The sequence below is a fragment of the Neovison vison genome, chromosome 10, assembly GCF_020171115.1.
Source record: "Neovison vison isolate M4711 chromosome 10, ASM_NN_V1, whole genome shotgun sequence".
NCBI classification, from domain to species: Eukaryota; Metazoa; Chordata; class Mammalia; order Carnivora; family Mustelidae; genus Neogale; species Neogale vison.
The window spans coordinates 32,964,140-32,972,688 of record NC_058100.1 but is presented as its reverse complement, the minus strand read 5'-3'; positions in this window follow the sequence as shown (position 1 = coordinate 32,972,688).

Below are 8,549 nucleotides of genomic sequence, written 5' to 3'. Positions count from 1 at the left end.
GTATTGTTTCTTTCTGTGTCTCAACTACTGATTGATTACATGGCTGCTGTCGTCGGGATGAATAACCGTCAGGAGTTTAGGGAAAACAACTCAGCCAAAGATACTCTATTACCAATGTGCAAAAAAATGACCATTTTTTAAAGCCCACAGGCGAGTGCATGAGGAAATCCTACTTAATACTCTGTGCGAAGATTACTAAGCAGTCTTAATCACTTTTATCCCTGTGGGATTCAGTGCTTTATAAAGTGTTCTTAGAGATTATGTTCTTTTATTTGCATTGGCTAAAGAACAACCTTCCCTAATTCTTAATTCAGTGTAAGTATTGTAGGGACTTTAAAATATGCGCAGGTTAAGACTACATTTAGGGTAAATGTTATTTAGCCTAGATCTTTGTTTATTAATTAACAGGTTCTGTAGTAAATTTATTTCAAAAAAGGGGAAATGCTGTCCCCAGCAATGTATATTGTTAACCAGTATAAAGTTGAGATTCTTAATATAGTTACTTTTAAAAACATGAGTAGCTGGGCACCTGGGTGGCTCAGTCCATTAAGTATCTGACTTTGATCTCAGCTCAGGTCTTGGTCTCAGAGTCACGAGCTTAAGCTCTGCATTGGGCTCCATGCTGGGTGTGGCGCCTATTTAAAAAATAAATAAATAAAAACACAAGTAGTATCAGGAGAGAAGAATCCCAATGGCATACACTTGTACAGTGTCAGCTTTGTTTTCAGAAGGATGTGGCTTTCCATGACAAAAACTTCCATTAGGCCAAGTGTTCTGATTTGAAAAAAGCATAAATGCAAACAAATAAAAGTACACTTTCATGAGTATCTTTGTTCTAAAAAAAAACAGGTAGAAAATGGATGTGCTTTCCATTCCTACAAAGATGTTTATCAGATGTGATGCATCAACATATCATTCTTACATATGACATAAGATTTTAAATTCATGATGAGAACTCTCCGTGAAAAAGATTTATCCAATGGATTTTTTTAAGTGAAGATTTTTAATATTAATTCCTTAACTGTGTTATTCTGTTTGTTAGGGTGTTTATGAAGAAAGGACAGTCTATATGAATGAATACTTGTGTTTATTTATGAGGGAAGTTAAAATTCCTATGGAATCTTCAGTTATCAGTTGATCATTGGCAGTGAGAAATTCTTGGCCCATCCATCACTAGAGCTTCTCACTCCATCTTGCCAATGATGTGAGAATCAAAACTCTCTAATCTAGCTAGATTCACTAATCTGGCATGTGCTGAAAAATCAGTTTCGGAGAAGTGCTGGCTGCATGTTGGCCAACGCAAAGCCAAAAGTCAACCGGGAGGCATGCTAAGGGTCAGAAGGTCAGAGATTTTGACTGGGCAAAAGAACTCTGGGGAGTAAGGGAGAGAAAAATAAACAACTCTGCAAGCAGGCTACCTATGGAATAGCTGATTATTTTCTCTGAAATTGCTCAAATGTTGTACATATAAATATTTATATATACTGTAATGGAAATAGCTGTGTGAAATGTAAATATGGTGTTTGAGTTTAACAAAGTATTTTAAATTATGATTTAAAATATTTTATAGTTTTTAAAGTATGTATTTATTTAAGCTTATGCCATACCTATTCTGTGTTTGGCATGGCAGTACAAAGTTTGATAATAAACATGTTTATATTTAGTTCTGTGTGTAGGTCCTTTCTTAAAAAACCTATTCTCAGGGGCACCTGGGTGGCTCAGTGGGTTAAAGACTCTGTCTTCAGCTCAGGTCATGATCCCAGGGTCCTGCTAGGACCCTGGAGCCTGCTTCCCTTCCTCTCTCTGCCTCTCTCTGCCTCTCTCTGCCTACTTGTGATCTCTCTGTCAAATAAATAAATAAAATCTTAAAAAAAATTCTTTTCTCACAGCCCATGTTTTTCTTCCTTCCTTTAATTCTAATTAACTAATTATTGAGTAATTGCTTAATATCTGTCTTTTCTGCTAGATTCTAAGTTCCTTAAGGGTAGGAGCAAATTATCTTGTTCATTGCTGTGTTTTTGGGATTTAACATATACCTGATATGCCACAGATACTCCACAAATATGTTTTGAATGAACGAATAGATAAGTGGACAAACAAAGGCAGACACACTCACGATAAGGAGCAGAACCACTTTTTTTTTCTAAAAGGAATGAGTTGTCTCAGAAGGCAAGGTTCAAAATTCTGTCATGGAGACAAGATAGGTTGGACAACAGTACAGAACAGAATGGAAATGAAGAAGAAATGAAGGAGCTAGTTAATGGCCTGGAGGTTCAATGAGGTACAATCGACAAGTGCTGCAATGAGGTAGTCGAGCACTAGGTCTACAAGAGGGGGCGAACTATGGGGGTGGGGCTGGAGTATGCGATTTCAGAGGTGATACAGTTTGGGGTGAGGTCAAGGTTGAGGCTGTGTCCAGGGGAGAAGGTAGTTCAAGTGGAGGGGAGGAGGAGGATGCTATTGGAGAACAGGCACCTTGGCTGTGGGGTTCCTGGTCGTTGTGTGAGACTGAGCATTCCTTCTACCCATGATAAATTTGTGTTGGAAACTGCAGTGAACACAACCTTGGTTGGCAGCAGTGAGCAAGCTTTGCAGTCATGTGTGATGGGGATAGGCACAAGGGAAGGACAGTGGTCCTTCCTATGGACCTAAGGCTTCTTCTGTTGATGGTATTCATTGACACTTGCTGGACCTTCTGCTTCTGAAAAGCCATCCCATGGTGGGCAAACAGCCCTCCAGCATTAGTTTCAATCTCACTGGGGTTTTGCAATGGTTTATAATGTTCACCTACTCATTCTAGTTCTGCCCTTTGGGGACCACAGAATAGCCAAATAACCACTCTTCTCCTGATCACCCTTCAGGTGGCTGCTAACACGTCCCATGACCTTGCCTACCCCATACCTTCTCTTTAGACTGAATGTGCACTATTTTTATAATTTTATTATTGAGGTGAAGTATATATAACATGAAAGCAACCATTTTAAGTGTATGATTCAGAGAGGTATTTAATACATTCATAGTGTTGTACAATCACCACCTTTATCTAGTTAAAAATATTCTCATCAGGGGTGGCCTGGGTGACTCAGTGGGTTAAGCCTCTGCAGTCAGCTCAGGTCATGGTCTCAAGGTCCTGGGATCGAGCCCCGCATTGGGTTCTCTGCTCAGCAAGGAGCCTGCTTTCCTCTCTCTCTGCCTGTCTCTCTGCCTGCTTGTGATCTATGTCTGTCAAATAAATAAATAAAATCTTTTATTTTAAAAATCACTTAAAAAAGGGGCACCTGGGTGGCTCAGTGGGTTAAAGTCTCTGCAGTCGGCTCAGGTCATGATCCCAGGGTTCTGGGATCGAGCCCCGCATCGGGCTCTCTTCTCAGCGGGGAGCCTGCTTCCTCCTCTCTCTCTGCCTGCCTCGCCGCCTACTTGTGACTTCTGTCTGTCAAATAAATAAATAAAATCTTTAAAAAAAAAAATCACTTAAAAAAAAAAAAGGAAAAGAAAACCCTAAACCCAGTAACAGTCAGTTTCCATTCAACTCTTCCCTCAGCCCCTGGCCACCACCAGTTTGTTTCCCGTCTCTACGGACTTGCCTATTCTAGGTATTGCATAGGAACAGATCGCACAATATCTGGCCTTCTGTGTCTGGCATCTTTCCCTAAGTGTGAGGCATTCAAGATGCAACCACACCATAGCATGTATCAGTACTTTGTTCCTTTTTATGGATGAATCAGGTTCCATGGTATAGATGAGTGTGCAGTAAATTTAAGCCAAATTTCTCACTGTAGCTTCAAAATGTTTTTGACCAATAAAAAATCCAGCCATATGACTCAAAAGCATCCATATGAAAAATGCCTTGATAAAAGCCAAAACCCACAACACCGATGGACGCAGTGAGAGGCCCTTCAGAGGGGCGAAGTTGTGGTCTGAGTCCTTTATTTTATTATTTGTTTGTTTGTTTGTTTTTGAAGATATTATTTATTTATTTATTTGACAGAGATCACAAGTAGGCAGAGAGGTAGACAGAAAGAGGGGGAAGCAGGCTCCCTGCTGAGCAGAGAGCCCGATATGGGACTCGATGCGGGGTTTGATCCCAGGACCCTGGGATCATGACCCGAGCCGAAGGCAGAAGCTTAACCCACTGAGCCATCCAGGTGCCCCCTGAGTCCTTTAGAAATCTAACTTGATATAAGGCCAGAATTTAAAAATGTATAGAAAAGTGAATAAACGGAGTGTCTATCTGACAATGTCACTAAATAACTCCTCCCTCTAAAACCCAACTTTGGGGACGCCTGGGTGGCACAGTTGGTTGGACGACTGCCTCCGGCTCAGGGCGTGATCCTGGAGTCCCGGGATCGAGTCCCACATCAGGCTCCCAGCTCCATGGGGAGTCTGCTTCGCTCTCTGACCTTCTCCTCACTCATTCTCTCTCTCACTGTCTCTCTCTCTCAAATAAATAAAATAAAATCTTTAAAACCCAACTTTGGATGGACCTAAGGTCTCTCCTCTTAGGACCTGTTGGCGCATCAAATAAACATGGTGCGAGTCTGGAGCTTGAATGTCAGATGACCTAGACCAGCTTTCTGAAGAAAGCCCTGGATCTTGGTTTTCAAAGAAAAAGAATGTCCAACAAACAAGTAGAACAAAAAGATATCCAACAAAATAAGGAGACCAAAAAAGTTTAAGTCTTTCCTTAAGAAAGAAAAGGATATTTGCAGTTTATGACCCTAAAGGGGTTTAGTTACCCATTTACTTAATGGCATTTATTAATGCTGGACCTTCTGCTTCTGAAAATACAGAAGATGAATATCCTGAAAATGCACCTGCTGTAATATTTTTAATTTCTAGGTGGATTATAATACCCTGTTTAAATGACTGGCTGAGGGTGCCTGGGTGGCTCAGTGGGTTAAGCCGCTGCCTTCGGCTCAGGTCATGATCTCAGGGTCCTGGGATCGAGTCCCGCATCGGGCTCTCTGCTCAGCAGGGAGCCTGCTTCCTCTTCTCTCTCTCTGCCTGCCTCTCTGCCTACTTGTGATCTCTCTCTGTCAAATAATAAATAAAATCTTAAAAAAAAAAAATAAATGACTGGCTGAGCTTACAAAAAAAAAAAAAAAAAAAAAAAAGGAAATCTCAGAGGACAAAAATGATTAGGAAGTAGGTGCTGGACCATGTAAGATTCTGTGAGCCAGAGTAAGGACTTCAGATTTTACTCTGTGTGGGATGAGAGGCCACTGCACGGTCTCACTTGTGCTCTCTCATGCTGGTTATTTTCTTCCCCTCTGCTACCCTCCTTCACTACCTGTCCATTCTCAGGCTTCCTTGCCCTGTGCCCCAGAGGCTGAGCCCTGCAGAGTGCCTCACTGGGCTGGTGTCTGATTGGTTTGACTACTAAGAGGCTTGTACAGGAGATCAAAGAGCAAGAAGAGAGAGCAGTCACCCACCCTCTCCCTGTGCAGGTGTTCTCTCTAGAAGCCGCTGTATCTCTCCTCCGCTACAGCTCTTAATGGGTTGCAATTCTCATTGGATCCTGATAACGCTGTCTCCTCCCTTGAATCTTCAGTCCCGGGGATACCACTTCCTCTGGTTACTTTCAGTCTCTGGTTGCCTTGACCTCTAATTTGTTTTCTTAGCCTTGCCCAATCTGTGGTTGGGCTTTGGTCCCTCTAGTAAACGCTCTTCAGTGGGTGAAGATTTAACTCATCTGGGGTGAATTATGTTTCTGGCTGGGACCCTGACTGATACACATTTTAACTGAATCGTTTAAGTTGTTTTGTTGAAAATAGGCCATAAGAGGAAGAGAGAAGACACATGGGATCTAGATGGGGGCTTTTGCAATAATAGACATGAAAGATGATGGTTGTTTGGGTGTATAATAGAATGGAAGTGATTGGATATTTTGATGGCATACCCAACAAAATTTGTTGACCTTTTGGGTATAATTTATCAGAAGGAGAGGAGAATCTCAATGAACTCTAAGGCTTTGGCTTATGTCACTTGAAGAATGGAATTATAATTACTGAGATGGCACGAGGTTGGGAAGAGGAATTCAGAAGTTCAGTTTGGCATGTGTAAAATTTGAGAGGCTTTTTAAACTACTGAATGGAGATGATCAGGTAGGCATTTGTGGCTGGGAAGTCCTTGCTGGAAATAGAAATGTGGCAGTCATCAAACACTTAGATGTTCTTCAGGGTGATGGCTAGGATCACCAAGTCAGAAAAGAAGAAATCCGTGGTGAGCCCTGGAACACCCTGCAGATTTACAGAGTGCAGAGATGACTGTATACCAACAAATGACACAGAGAAGGAACAGTCCATGAAGCAGGACGAGAGCCAGGGGATGACTGGACAAATAACATGAGCACAGAGAATTGGCTGCTGGCTTTTCTGAAGTGGAAGACCTTGGTGGGAACAGTCTCAGGGAATCAGTGTGATTGAAAGCCAGATTGGATAAGGGTCAAGAGAGACTTGAAGGAGGAGACTCAGAAATACAAGTGTAGGGGCCTGGGTGGCTCAGTGGGTTAAAGCCGCTGCCTTCGGCTCGGGTCATGATCTCCTGGGATCGAGCCCCACATCAGGCTCTCTGCTCAGCAGGGAGCCTGCTTCCTCCTCTCTCTCTCTCTGCCTACTTGTGATCTCTCTCTGTCAAATAAATAAATAAAATCTTAAAAAAAAAATACAAGTGTAGACATTCCTTCAGGGTATGATAGTAGGAACAGGCACTTCATGGACCTCCCTGGCTCCAGGTTTGTTCCCACTTCAATTTGTCTTCCAGAGCCCTGGCAGAAGATGTGCCTCCTAATCATGGGGATCATGGGCTTCAGAGCTCACTGGCCTGGGTTCAAAATCCCAGCTGTGCCTCTTTCTAGCTTTGTGACCAAGCACAGCTTTCTGAAGCTCCATGAGACTGCTTTAAATGGGGATGATGATAGTGCCTGCTGGGGAGCAGCAGTGCTTAGCCTTCTGGAATATTCGGTAAGGTGACCCGTGGACTGTGTTGGTCAAGTTCTCCAGCTACCGCTGTTGTTACTGATTTTTCTAAAATTTAAATATGGGAGGGGAGCGGCAAGACGGCGGAGGAGTGGGAGACTTAAATTTCCTCTGGCTCCAGGAGTTCCGCTAGACAGTTACCGAACCATCCAGGACACCTACAGACCCAACGGGAGATGACGAGAAGAACAGCAGCGACTCCAGGAACAGAAAAGCGACACTTCCTGGAAGGTCGGATGTGCGGAGAAGTGACCCTGAGGTGATATTTGGGCAGATAGGCCGCGGGGGGAGGGGCCGCCGTCAGCCACTTACCTGCAGGGAGAGCAGCGGGGCTGAAATCCCAGCGGCTAGAAGTCGGCGCCGGGGGCCGTAGCTCCAGAGGCCACGCGGGGGCAGGGTCCTCGCGGGGAGCGTGTGGTCTCGGGTCCTTCAGGGTCACGGGAGGACCGGGGGTGTCCGAGAGCGCCAGAGCTCCCGGGTGCCGGAGCGGGGCAGCGGGGGCGGAGACAGGCCGAGGAGGGGCTCTCAGCTCGGGGTTGCCATAAACCATGGCCTGAGGCACAGTCGGGCCACTGGTCTTCAGCAGGGACCCCACAAGGGGCAGGTCCGGGGAGACCCCCTCCGTCCTCTTCCAGGAGGAGCAGCGAGGCTGCGCGGCAGGAGTCCGCGGCGTTTGGAGACTCCACACGGGCCGCGCGCCAGAGACAGAAACGCTGGATCACAGGCTGGGGGAGCTCAGAGCGTGGCCCAGACCAGACCGGGAGATGGGAGGGACTGACAGCCTTTGTCCGAAGTTGTGCTAAGGAGCTGCCGAGCTCTGGGCTCCTCTGGCGGAGACCGGGCGGCCGCCATCTTCATTCCCGTCGTCCAAAGCGGTACGGAGAGCGCTCAGGGAACAAAAGCTCCGAGTGCGAACCCGAGCAGATCGCTTAGCTCTGGCCCTGGTAAGGGCGGTGCGGTTCTGCCTCCGGCAAAGACATTAGAGAATCACAACAGGCCCTTCCTGCAGAAGATCAACAAGAACGTCCAGCCAAGACCAGTGGGCAGACATGAACAGACATTTCTGCAAAGAAGACGTCCAGACGGCCAACAGAAACGTGAAAAAGTGCTCCACATAACTCGGCATCAGGGAAATACAAATCAAAACCACAATGAGATACCACCTCACACCAGTCAGAATGGCTAAAATTAACCAGTCAGGAAATGACAGATGCTGGCGAGGATGCGAAGAAAGGGGAACCCTCCTACACTGTTGGTCGGAATGCAAGCTGGTGCAGCCACTCTGGAAAACAGTATGGAGGTTCCTAAAAAAAAAGTTGAAAATAGAGCTACCCAATGACCCAGCAATCACACTACTGGGTATTTACCCTAAAGATACAAACGTAGTGATCCAAAGGGACACGTGCACCCCAATGTTTATAGCAGCAATGTCCACAATAGCCAAACTATGGAAAGAACTAAATGTTCATCCACAGATGAATAGAAAAAGAAGACGTGGTATATATATACAATGGAATACTCTGCAGCCATCTGAAAAACAAAATCTTGCCATTTGCAAAGACATGAATGGAA